Source organism: Diabrotica undecimpunctata, chromosome 3, assembly GCF_040954645.1.
Source record: "Diabrotica undecimpunctata isolate CICGRU chromosome 3, icDiaUnde3, whole genome shotgun sequence".
Taxonomy (NCBI): Eukaryota; Metazoa; Arthropoda; class Insecta; order Coleoptera; family Chrysomelidae; genus Diabrotica; species Diabrotica undecimpunctata.
The window spans coordinates 168327555-168341396 of record NC_092805.1 but is presented as its reverse complement, the minus strand read 5'-3'; the positions used below and the strand labels follow the sequence as shown (position 1 = coordinate 168341396).

Here is a 13842-nt window from a genome sequence, read left to right as displayed (position 1 = left end):
CCCTTTAAGACTTAGACTATCTCAGACGTTAAATGCATATTGCGTTTTTATCGAAATTATTTATAAAATAAACGTTTGAAAAGGGGGTATGTTTTTTACTTATAAACAATTGTAATAACTTCTACATTTTTCAAGCTACAGACTTGTACGTACAACCATTGGATAGCTGGTAAAAAAACACATTTGAAAATAAAAAACCTATATCCAATAGGGACGACGTTAGCGACTATTTTTTTTTAAATCCTATCTCTATTGTTTATAAACATTAAGAAGTAGAATTTGCACAAATTTTGAATGAAAATCTAAACTTTATATTGAAACTTATAGCTATAAAATTCATCTAATTTTTCGAAACTTCGAAACGAAGGTACTTTCGAAAGATCAACATAGGTGAAGAGGAAAACTGTTTCAGCCCCGTTTTTTTTTTCGACATCGGAACTTCAAATTGCAACACGTGGGAAAAATTTACATGATCTCGGCTTCCATTGCAGCTGGAAACCTCTTTTTTTATTCTGGGGTAGCTCGTCGAAATATGAATGACTACATAGTTTTCACTGGCCGGAAAATATGGGAAATCTCGGAAAAATTGAGTCCATTTGAAATTCACCGTAAATACTTACTTTTTTTTTAATTTGGCTGGAATAGTCTGTCGTAGTATTAATAATGATGACCTAATTTTCACCCCCCATAAATCTCGGAAAATCCCGGAAAATCAACATATATTTTTTCATTTTATAGCAATGATGTAATAATACTTATATATTTTATAAATTAAATATTAGGTAATTTTTTACACAATATTATTATATTCCTTATATTAATTATAATTGTTTGTATCTTTATAATTAACAATATTGATTTTTATTCTATTTTTCGTACAAATATGATATACAATATTAATCTAATCTGCGTTACGGCTTTGATAAAATAAGTCGATTTTTTCATCACTTGTCTTATTAAATTTTGCAATGTTTATTGAACTTTACTTTTTTTATTTTCTTTACATACATTGGTTTAAAAGATAAAATTTGGTTCATTCATTCGACTTCACTGTCAGCTCTGAACCTTTTTGTTGCAGGTTGTTTGACAGACTGACGAAATTTTGAAGCGAGGAGCTCAAACAGTTTCCCCTCTACTTTCCTATGTCGATCTTTCGAAAGTAACTTCGTTTCGAAAGGCTGTAAGTTTCGAAAAATTGGATGAATTTTATAGTTATAAGCTTCAATATAAAGTTTAGATTTTCATTCAAAATTGGTGCAAATTTTACTTCTTAATGTTTATAAACAATGGAGATATGATTTAAAAAAAAAATAGTCGCTAACTTCGTCTCTATTGGTTATAGAAGGTTTCTTTTTTTTGTAATGTGAGTTTTTTTACCAGCTATCCAATGGTTGTACGTACAAGTCTGTAGCTTGAAAAATATAAAAGTTATTACAATTGTTTATAAGTAAAAAACATCCCCCTTTTTTAAACGTTTATTTTGTAAATAATTTCAATGAAAACGCAATATGCATTTAACTTCTGAGATAGTCTAAGTCTTAAAGAATCCTACGAAATTTGCTGAATGTGTCTAGCATCATGCATAGAGCAAGCTCAATAGTTTAAATAATTAGCCTCAGGGATAAACAAATTAAATAACTTTTAAACTATTTGATCGATCGGGGGGAAATTTCGCACAAATTTAAAGTACAGTAATTCCTTGATGTTTAAATGTATTAATAATATTTTATTTTGTTAATAAAAAAGTTAATTAAATTTATAAATTAGTGAAAAAAAAACTGGTTTTTTGCAAATATCTCCGTAAATTATTTATCAATTTTAATTGAAAAAACGGGAAAATAAAGATATTCTTGATATAAAAAAATGATATAAATATTGTTTATGTAAAATATAAGGGAAAAAACTTATAGACAAAAAATCAAATTGTGACCATAAATTATTGTTTAAAAAAAAAACGCAAGGTAAAAATAGGAGTATCTTTTCATCTGTTTGTCATTTAGTAACTCCCACCTATGTCTTAAAAGCTTCAGATATCTGCGAAAAATTTTGCCGTGAAATCGATGATTTTTGCATAACCAGACTGGGCTATTAAGCCTATTATAGAAAGCCATACCTTGTTTTGCTGTAATTGGCAGTGAATCACTGAAAACTTTTCTTATTATTGTGCGTTCCATCTTTTACAACCTTTTATTAGCCTCATTCTGTACATTTTTCTCTTGATTCTAGTCGTATACCTATGTTGTGTCCCTAGCTTATGATATATTAAAAGTGAAGTTACAATCAATAAAACATTCAAGCATACTTTTATGAGCTCTTGTAGACGTTTCGAATACATTCAAAGTCTTAATAAATTTAAAATTAACATTTTCCACGGCGTTACTTCATTCCTATCTCCAATTTTTTTATGACTACATTATACCATCTTAAAAACAATAAAAAACTATTTTTTATACATTTGTCGCTATAAAGAGGAATCAATAAAAAACTCGGCTGTCTCTATAAAAATGCAATAAACTCCGTGAAGCGAACATACTCCCTGTCTATCAGCGTATACAAGGTGTAATAAAATTATTTTTATACTCCCCCATTCCACATAAAATTATTAAGGTATAAAAATGTGTTTAAATTTCGATTAGGCTTTGTATAGGCGAGGTGTTCAACAGGTAGAACTGTATATCTTGAGACATGCAATAAACGTGTCGTGGAGATCATTAATTAAAATTAGTGAAGTGATATTGTATTCGGTATATTAAGAAATTCAGTTTTTATGAAAGTTTTTTTAGCAGAGAAATACCAAAAATAATCAAAAATGAATTATACTTGTTTCACTACACGCTTTATCTATACGGACTTATTTAATGACGTATAACTGGATGACTGCTTCCAAGAGGTTTGAGACTAAAGTTACCATAGGAAACCATTGAATTGCGGGACACGATTAGCTCAACATGTTTATCATATTGATAATCTGAAATTAAGAACACGAAATAGTTTCATCTCTAATCTTCTTCTTTTGGTGCCTATCCTCTGTGGATGTTGGCAATCACGTTGGTCCATACATTTTTGTGGCAGCTGCTCTAAATAGATGTATGGTAGTTATTTCTGCCCACTGTCTGATGTTCTTCAACCACGATGTCCTTCTGCGCCCTTGTAAAATTAGTTGAATTAGTTGATACTTCTCATTGCGCATCACATCCCCTAAGTATGTCATCTTTCTGATTTCCAAATCTTTATTCATACGTTGGTGTTGTTTGTAACATGTTGGATATAGGAAATTCTGAGCAAGCGGCGGTAGCACCACCTTTTGAAGGCTTCTAATCGTTTTGATGTTGCCTTCGTCAAGCTCCAGGCTCCGACTCCATATAAAAGGATAGAAAATACATAGTAGAAAACGATTATTTTAATTTTCCAAAAGTAAAGTTCTTGGAATTTTATCCTTTTACATTTCACTGATCCAAATGGATTGAGAGTGCCTCTTTAATCTAGCTTTTTCGGTATGTATGCTTTTTTTGTTTTATCGTTTAGATTAGGTCACAATCCAATAAAATTCAATAAAACTCCCTTCATAGTAAATTATAATGAAACAAAAATCTATCCGAAATAAAGTGGAAAATAATTCTACTGTCACTGTTAACCATTTCCTTAAAATCATGTCAGCCCGACTCAATATTGATAAAAATCAACTCAACTCTCACCCTTGTACTTTTTTTGCGCTTCCCTTAAATCTACCTTCGCCCTTAATTTGAACCGACACATATTGTCCTAAATTCATCATCCCTATAAATTTTCCCTTATAGATGAGAACAGTGAAGCATCCCGTCCAATCCACCGTGAAAAATACCTACCCCACGCCCCATTAACCCCGTACATGAAAACTTCCTTATTTTCCGGAAAAACTCGGAAAAATCTTTTGGAACAAAGTTCCGGCATTGACCGGCATTTTGGACACTCGCTATGAACATAAATTCCGATTCTGAGAGAATTTCGAGGCCATTGGAAGCAGTCAATTGCAGATATGGCCGGAAAATCGTGGAAATCGCCGGGATGAAGTTTTCACGTGGAATTTTTATCTCCTGAAATGTCGTCTTGTAGGTTAAAAGGCCAAAGTGTCATTGAGATGTGTTGCGGATGATATATGGGTGGAATTTTTTGATCCAGTGTCTGAGGGACATGATTAACTGTTTCGTGCTGGTTTTTGGGGATTTTCTATGAAAGCAGGTCAAGAAGAAATAATCTCGGCCAAAGAAAAGTCGTAAGTTATGGGATGGTTACTTTATAGAAATCACGAAAATCAGTTTAAACGATTGTGTTATGATTTTTCTGTTTAAATTTCTTTACACAAATCGCTTACACACACTAATTTCACAAGATGTTTTTAATTAATCGAGCCTTTTTCAAGCTAATCACTATGTCTCTTATAACTTATAGTTTGTGTTGTGCTGCATTTTTCCTAAAACCTTATTGATTACAGTGAAATATTTGATTAATCGAACATTCGGAATGCTTTCAAAAATCTTGCCGACTATGTAAATGAGAGATTGGACCTTAAAATTTTGCTTTTCCTTCGAATATCTTTTACATTTTGGTGTTTTCAAACGTTGCTAATGTTGCTAATAACGTGTTCCTAATTTCAGATACACAACACGTTTTAGAAACAATCCTAACAAATCTCTTAGTGAATCCTGTAAAAAGAATCTATAATATTTACTGCCAAGAAGTAAAATAATTATTAAAATTGTTTGTTGAAATGTTGGATAAAGGTATCTTTTTATTTTGAAATTTACTTCTGTGAGAATTTATTACTTTCCAACTATAACGAGGTTCATTTTCAGATTTAAAACGCTGCTGATAAAATAGCTTTTTCTTTAATTATATTATTTATTGATTGATTGATAGTGCTCTTCAAACTTTTTATCTACATCTTAATTCTTCCTAACATCTTCAATTATTTCTAGCGTGGAAAGATTTTCTCCCATCCTTTTTAGTCCATCTTCAAAACAAGAAATTAGATTTCCACCATGATTTCGTGATATTTTTTTGACTGAGTTAGATACTCAGCTAATGTTGTTTCTATTTTCGGATTGTTAAATTAAGACTAATTAACGTGCGTTTACTTGGTACGTGTCTTCTGTATATTTTACCACTGGAACTCTGTATTACGCAAGTATATCGCTACCTAATTTTCTTCCCAGGCAACTGAAGGCCTTCCCTTTCTTCTTCTTTGTTGTGATATGTAATTTAAAGCTTTCTTTGGCCATCTATCTTCATTAATTCGCTTCACGTGACCATACCACCCTAGTTGTCTGTTTCAATTCTGTCTACACTGTAATATACAGTGTTTGTCCTCCTTCTTATATCTTCATTCTTGATATGATCTTTTTTGGATACACCACACGCTCTTCTTAGAAAATCCATTCCTACTTCTATTCTTTTTCTATCTTTTTTCGTGATCTGCCAAACTTATGCCCCATAAGTCATAATAGACTCTACCAAGGTTCGACAGATTGTCAATTTTTGTCTAATATCTTTAGACCATAGTAGAGAGTTTAGAAGGTTTACCAGTTTTTTTCCCTGCTGCGTTGTTTTCGACGTCTCTTTTGGTAGTGCCTTCTTTAGATATTATAGATCCGAGATATTTATATTCATTGCATGTTTTTGTGTTTCTAATTTCTAACTCTGGATCTTCTTTATCATCTCCTATTTTAAGATACTCTGTCTTTGACATATTCATATTGAGGCCCCATTTTTCTTATTCTTTCTTTAGTTTTCTAAACATGTAGCACATGTCTTTCTCATCATTCGCTTCGACTACCTGATCATCTGCGAAAAATAAAGTTGTTAGACATTTACCACCGCCTATGTCTATTCCCATTCCGGATACTTGTTTCGTCCACTGCTCTAGCGATGATTGAATATATATTTTAAATAAGGTCAAAGATAGACAACATCCTTGTTTAAGCCCCTTTGTGGGGCTTAAACATGATTCAGATATAAAGTTTCCTTTTTTAACGATACTTCTTCCATTTTTGTATATATTTGCGATAGCATCCACATTCTCTTTACTGAGACCTACTTTTGTCAATGTTTGAAACAGTTTTTTCAAAGGAGCCGTATCGTATGCCTTCTCTAAATATACAAACAGTAGGTGGGTAGATAGATTTCTTACCTTCCGTTTTTCTATTATCTGCTGCAGAACGAATATACCTTCAGTGCACGATCTTCCTGCACGAAATCCATTTTGTTCTTCTATGTCTTCGTATTCTGATTCTATTGTTTCTTTTATTATTCGACCGTACAACCTCCCCATCTCCATTGAGCTAATATCCCCTTTCTTGAATATTGAGCTAATCATCAGGGATATTTTGTCCTTTTAAGCATTTGTTAAATAGTTGAACCAACATCTCATGTAATATTTTTGGTTCATACTTTACCAACTCAATTGGGATGTCTCCAGGTTCTGCTGCTTTACCGTTTTCCGATCTTTTGAGGGCATCGCTTAACTCTCCGGTTATCTCATTTATTTGTGTATGTTCGGATATTTCTTTCATTTCGATCTCTTGGAATTTACATCTTACCTTTGTCAGTAAGACCTAATAGTGGTGTTTCCACTGTTTCAGATCTATTAACTGTAAGTTAGATTTTTCCTTTCTTTTCCTCCGGAGAGACTTTATCACCTTCCACGCTTGCCCAACTCTTGTTCCACCCATATACCTCTACATCTCTGCACATCTTCGATCCCACATCTCATTTTTACTTTTCACTACTTCTCTTTTTACATCTCGATATAATTTTTTATATATCTTGTAATCTTCCTCCTTTCTCGTTGACATTCATTTCTGATAAGCAGTTTTCTTCTTGTTTACTAAAGTTTGCATATTCGGCGACCACCATTTTTGATTTTTCGTTTCATGTTTGTCTTTAAACCCCAAAGCTTTACTTGCAGCCTCATGATTGCATTTTTTAAGTTGGTGGTATAATTCTTCCGCTGATATATTTTCTCGATACACATTTTGTAATTTTGTGGCCAGTCGTAATTTGTAAAAAAAGTAATTCTGACAGTCAGTTAGTGATTCTGACATATTTATCAAAATAGCTAAAATTGTGTATCCTGTAATTTAATCTTTTCTTACGCCATATTTATATTACAATAATATACATACAAAATATACTAAAAAAGAATAAAATTTGTCCTGCTAGATTCCGCTGTCACTTTTATTGATTTCTAATTAAGTTACTAATTTATATGTTTATTGCGTTACTTAACAAAAACCTTTTTTTCACATAAAAATGTTTATATAGGACTAACAGAGAGATTTGCAAAATACGGTTAACAAAGCATAACACAATATTCTTATAATAGTTACTATATTACACTTAAAAAAATAAATATAAATAGATTAAATTGCATTCACTATTTGTGACAATCAAGTACAATCCATCAATTTGAGGATTTGATAAAGTTTAAAAAGTAAAATTTGGGCGAGAACATGATTAAAATGTGTCTGAAAGATTTATAGGGATATCATAAAACGATGACTTAGTCTTTTTATTTCCCTCTTTTCGTCATATAATATTAATCCCACCTATTATAAATCACTTCTAACATGAGTAATCCCACAAAAATTCAGCCGAAAAAATCTAAAATCTAATAATTTTTAACGACTTTAATATCCTTTCAAAAACTACACAATAATCTCATGTTTCGTTAACTCCGACCTATTTTCAGCTCGCCCTGTAGATCCTAATAACGTTAAAGCTATAAATCATTCGAAAGATGCCATTAATAATAACCTAACCTTAAAAATGATGCATTGACGCGTTAAAAAAAGTTACTCTAATCCTTTACCCAACTATCTAACACCAAAGTTGGTGTTTAGGATTTAGGCCAGTTTGAAACGTACGTATGACAGAAAAAATATGTCATTTACGAGCCCTAGCAACTATAAAATGGGACAAAATAAAATATAAAACAAATTCAGCTGTTTGACTGTTAATTTATTGTTTTTTATAGTTATAATAATAATGCTAACTAAGCAGTATTTTAAATGATATACATATAATCACAAAACATAAGTAATATTGTCTTATACAACACACATAATCTATTAATGTCACAAAAATAATCAAAATATTTAAAAATTAGTGACAACTAAATAATGGGGCAAAGCTAAAAACCACACGAGATAAGACAATTAGGCTGCGAAAACAATGGAGCCGGACTCTCTAACAAACGACTTTTATTTTCGTAAAATTGTGCTTGGTATCTTTAAAAATTCAAAAATTTGTGAGTTGGTGAATAAAAAATTTGCCCCCATAAAAAAATCCTTGAAGTGGTGGATGAAATTAATACTCCTAAAACTACTATGTGGAAAATAATTAAGCATTATAAGGAAACATGAATTATCTTTATACATAAATAAAAAAGATAAAAGCCTAGGTCGTCCAAAACTAGTTTCTGATAAGAATAGCAGAATATTAGTAAAATTTTGCAAAAAAGATTGAGGAAACAGTAAGTTACAGCTGAATGAAATCATGAAATTGGATTAAATCTGTCAAGGGAACGCTATCGAAAGTAGAAACATAAATCTGGATTAACGTTTTATATAGGTAGTTGAATTATAGGTTACAATAATTTAAAAATGTACTTACACTCTAATATATTTTCCAGATTTAGCCATACGGCTCACACTCTCTATAAAAAAAAAGGATTGAGCTCTGGTGGGACTCTTTCCATGTTATCGAGTCCTAGGTGACTTGGTACGTCTGTGTATCTCCCAAAAATTTTCGCACGCATCTGGACTTCGAAAGTAGCTTAGCTTCTTATATAGTGCATGATCTTATATAGATGTTCATTTAGACCCAGCTTTTTTTATGTTTTCTAGGATGTTCTTCGGAATAACTCCAGTGGTCGAAAGAATAATAGGTATCGTCTGGGTACTTTAAATTCTCCATTGTCTCCATATTTTTATTTCCAGTTCTCTGAACTTGGCGATCTTTTCATTGTACGCAGATTATTGTTGTTTGGTATCGCCACATCGATTAGTGTTGTTTGTCTTATTAGTTTATTAACTAGCATGAGATCTGGTCTATTATGTGCTACAGTTTAGTCTGTGAGCATGGTGCGATCCCAGTATAGCTTGTAGTCATTCTCAAGCATACTCTCAGGAACGTATAATATGGGAGATGGTTTGTTTGTAGTCCCAGTTGAAGTCCCAGTTTAAAAGCTATCTCTTAATGGAGGATCTGCCCTACTGAGTCATGCCGTTCCTTATATTCAGTTGCAGCAAATCCCTGGCAGCCCACATTAAGATGTTGGATGGTTTCTTGGGCTTGACATCCATATTGGCATTTGTCGTTTTGGATTTGAGGATCTTTAACGATATATTTCAGGAAATTTTTGGTTGGTATAGCCTGATCCTGAATGGACTACACTTGATAGAGTGAACAACAAAGATATTAGCAGAGAAATGGAAATTGATCTAGATATAATAGACAGAGACTAAGCTGATATGATCACCGTCAGAGAATGCCTGAGAAAATAGATGGCAAAAAGAAAAATGGACTCCGATCACTGGAAGAAAACAAGGTAGACCAAAACGGTTCTGGAGAAAGATGTCGAAGATACAATCACCGCCAGAAATTTATCAACTGAAGATTGCTTTCACAGAAAACGCTGGAAATTAGGATTCGAGAAACGGCGCCAGCTGTAGAAAACTCGCCTATTATTATATGTTTGTAAAGTTATATAGTCTCACTCAATTTACTCAAAATAATATTAACAATTTATTATAATTTTTCTAAAAATTATTCACAAAACAACATTGATTTTGGAGTTTCAAAATAAGCAAAATCTATTATAGTTTATGACAGGATTTTACCAAAATTTCTCTCTAACATGAAAATTAATTAAATCAACAAAATCAATTAAATTAAGTCATCTTCTTAAGACAGTTCCGACATATTTATCCCAACTTCGATAACCACCTTCTGGTCTAAATCTTATTCCATAAACTTTTTAATATTGCAAAAGGGATCTGGAACCCATTTATAAAATAAATGACTTTTGACAGTTGATGGAACACCTGCCGAAAGACAGGTGAACTAGGAAAGCGCCGTCGCGGGGAGGGGTACAGGAAAAACACATCGAATCAAAATTATTTCTGGAGCAAAACGTGAAGGATTTAGTCACGATGTGGCGTGTTTGTTCGACATATCTGACATTATTTACTTAAGGTAAAAAAGAGAGGACGGCGGTTTTGTGACAGAGGCGTGCGAGTTTTTCGTAGATTATGATCATCCATGAAATTTTTCTCGATCTTACTTCTTTCTTACTTTCTTTATCGAGTCTGTGCCGTTCACTATAATAATAAATATGCCATTCACTATGTGATATATAATAATGAATAACAGGTGAGCCCAGGAATAACAGAAATATCGAGTGAAATGATAAAATCAGGAGGGAAAGGGATAAACTGATCAAAAGTATATGAAAAACAAAAAATGCAAGAAAAGTGAGTCATATAAAGGATATCCCCAATACAAAAAGGTGACAAAATGAGATGTGAAACCTATAGATGTATTGTTTTGGTAAAGTAGTTTACAAAAAATTGACACTAAATATAAGGAAAAAACTAAATGAATACACGGAATAGATATTGGGCGAATATCAAACTAGATTTAGAAATAATATGGGCCGACGACAGACCAAATCAGTTGCGGATACACGGGGGTGAAAAACGGGAAATTTCCCCCACAAGAAGGTTCAAAATTAAAGAAAACCTATTATTTATGTCTTTTATCTAGTTTAGCTTTATCTTTGGTGCATTTTGGTTAGTATTTCATTGGAGTATTTCATCCCAAGGCAAATGTCTAGATCCTCCACTAGACCAAATATTTGTGCCAAAAGAAATCCAGACTATTCACTGTTGATTACTTTATTTATTGTTTAAAATTATTTATTTAAAAATATAAATGTTAAATACAAATCTAAAGATAAGAAGACAAATAAGTGAATTGAAGAGAAAACAAAAGTAAATGATCGAAACAAACGATTATCTCCATTATTTTTTTCAAAGCTCTATTTGAAAAGTTAGACGAATATACTACACTCAGAAAGCACAATTTACTACAGGTATACTAGAGGTGTAAATCTTCATTGTATGACTAAGAATATAAAAATGGGCATAGGGGTGCAATAGACAGATACACTTTGTCAGAGTGCAAAAGAGAAATAGGTAGATGAGAATATGTAGACGAATGTAAGGCAAGGAAACAAAATCTTTTTTTTTTCTTCCTGGGCACGTCTGATCAAAAAGATCTCCGTTATTACTGAAACTGAAGCTTATTGTGTTTACTGTTCATTTTTGTTTCCTACATCCAGTCTAGAATTTTTGGACCCTCTAGAAATTTGTACAGATGGTTTTCTTGGTGTGTCCTAAATATACCAGGGTCTCCTCCGGGTTGCCAATACAGTTTTTATCTTTAACGGTTCAGCGCCTCGCAATCGCATTATAAATGTTTTACAGTTTTTAGTTCCTTATCACAGAGTTTGTAGTTAAGGTCTCATTGTAAATGCCTATTTTATTCAGGAATTATCTTACTGGTTCACGCTTGGTCAACATTCCTGTTACTCTTGTCAGTTTGTTCCTGTCCATATGAAGCAATACCTCTATTCTTTTTTACATGGTCCACCAATAAAGATTTTTCCATGTTTGTCTTGGGATTCTCTCTCAGTATTGCTCATGACTCTCTCTGATCCAGTCCTTTACAGCCCTATGAACTGCAGAGTTACAACCGGTTTGTTTCATTCGATCCCTATTTTGCAAATTGATTTGCTTTTTATTGCCTTCACTGCCCTGTTGTCCTGGTGCTCAGACAAGCTCAACCTTGTTTTGGTTTCCCAGTTCATTGAGTTCTTTGATGAAGTCCCACATTAACTTAGACGTCACTTTCTGACATGCCAATGCCTTCAGTGCCGCTTGATTGCCAGACAATATATGGATCTGCTTTTTCTCAAGAGCTCTCTCATTATTTCCTTTTGCACATTGCAGTATCGCATAAATCTCCGCTTTGAAAAATAATGGAGTTCCTCCCCAAGGCAAAGGTTTCGCTAATTCTTGGATTATTGTAGTATATTCCTGCCCCCACCACACCCTCTGTAGTTTTGGATCCATCTGTCTACCAGATCTTACCCTGTTGGTTATAGTATGTATGCCTAATTATTCTAATTTGCTTACTTTCGTCGTTCTTATAACTTCGCAATATGTATCCATTTTAGTACTTTGGCATTTCTAACATTGTTAAATCTACGATATTTTTACATAACAAATTAGAGAATAGAAAAACACCTTAGATAAAAAATCGTGAAGGTAATGTTGATAAAATAAAGTTTTATAAAATGTCCAATTAACCAAAATACTCTTGGAGGGTCTACATATAAAAGTGATCCAGCGCACTACGCCACTGATACTCGTGTCGCTATTCTAGCTCCTAGTCGTGGTTTGCGCACAGATTCAATTTACCCCAAGTAAATATTTGTGATTGAAGTATCGGCTATCGTCTTTAAGTGTCGCCAAACATGTCAAAAGTGTTGCTGAGTTGCGTGTTCCGTCGATATTTTTTACTACATTTTACTCAACCTGTTTATTCTTTTGTTATTTATGGGTAATAGTCGAGGTCTCTATTTGATCCGCTGTGCCGCGATAGCAAACCTTATGTCAATATGACAAATAAATTTAGAGCGAATTAAAAAACCAGTATTCGTACTTACACAAAATTGTAGAGACCATAAATAAAAGGTACTAACGCACTTCATATATGTATATATATATATATATATATATATATATATATATATATATATATATATATATATATATATATATATATATATATACTAAAAAAAATATTCTCGGTACTTACTTAGGACTTGGAATATGGGGATATGGAGTGAATATGGAGAAAACGGAACCTGTGGATAGGTGTTATGTGTAGATACACTATCACAATTCTCCCAAGGATACCTACCAGCAAGGTATGAAATATACGGAGGATCTCTACCTCAGACGTACCTCAGATCCTCATTGTTACCAATAATTAGGAAGAAATTTAGGTCCTTGAAAGTAGATAATAGTAGAATTTCTAACCATACGCATACACCAATAATCTGATTTTCCAGGATCTTCTTCCTCTAATGGCGCTACAACCCTTTATGACTCTTGGCCTGCTTAACAACGTTCTTCCATTCTGCCCTGTCGAATACTTTCCATCGCAACTGCGTGGTGTTCATGGTTTTAAGATCTTCCTCTACATAGTCTATCCACCTCTTACGGGGCCTTCGTCTTGTCCTGTTTCCCTGTGGTTTCCATCTCTGAATACTTTCACAGCTCGATTATCTGACATTCTTCCTAAGTGGTTAAGCCAGTTTAGTTTTTGTGACTTAACAAATCGAACTATATCTGCGCTCTGCATTAATTCATCCAGCTCATAGTTCATTTTTATTATCCACGATCCGTCGCTACGATGAGTTTATCCAAATATCTATCTTTCATTTATATTTAGACCAAAAACAGCAGCTTCCCTTTTCAAATCTATAGCTTTTTTACTTAATACCCTTCTATTGAGGCGTATTATGGCAACATCATCAACATATGCACATATTTGATGTGGATCTTGTATTAATAGATCGTTCGTTCATATCTCGTTTTCTGATAATAGCTTCCAAAATTAGATTAAAAAGTGTTGTTGATACGGCATCACCTTGTCTAACTCCATTTTCAATATTAAATGCCTCAGTCGTATACCCTTCTATTCTAACTATCGCTTTTAAATCTTCCAGGATTT

The 13842-nt window shown here is 32.9% G+C and overlaps 1 protein-coding gene across 2 annotated transcripts in view; it reads left to right on the top strand.

The window, feature by feature from the left end:
• The window catches only part of unc-5, a 912443-nt gene that overhangs the window by 605847 nt on the left and 292754 nt on the right, over positions 1 to 13842 (top strand). The gene's annotated exons all lie outside the window — the stretch shown is intronic.